Source organism: Eimeria mitis, genomic scaffold (genome assembly GCF_000499745.2).
Source record: "Eimeria mitis Houghton genomic scaffold, Emh_scaff2275, whole genome shotgun sequence".
Classification (NCBI taxonomy): Eukaryota; Apicomplexa; class Conoidasida; order Eucoccidiorida; family Eimeriidae; genus Eimeria; species Eimeria mitis.
Genome location: NW_013570604.1, coordinates 5,588 through 5,791, shown reverse-complemented (window position 1 = coordinate 5,791; position 204 = coordinate 5,588).

Sequence of the window (204 nt, the reverse complement as noted above, 5' to 3'; positions counted from 1 at the left end):
AGCAGCAGCAGCAGCAGCAGCAGCAGCAGCAGCTCGCAGGGGAATCTCTTCATCCACGATTGCAGCAGCACTTGCGGCAGTTGCTACTGCTGCAGCAGTTGCTGCCGGTGTAGCAGCTTGCTGCTGCTGCAGCAGCAGCAGCTACTGCTGTAGCAGCAGCACTTCAGCAGCAGCAGCAGCAGCAGCAGCAGCAGCTGCTGCTGC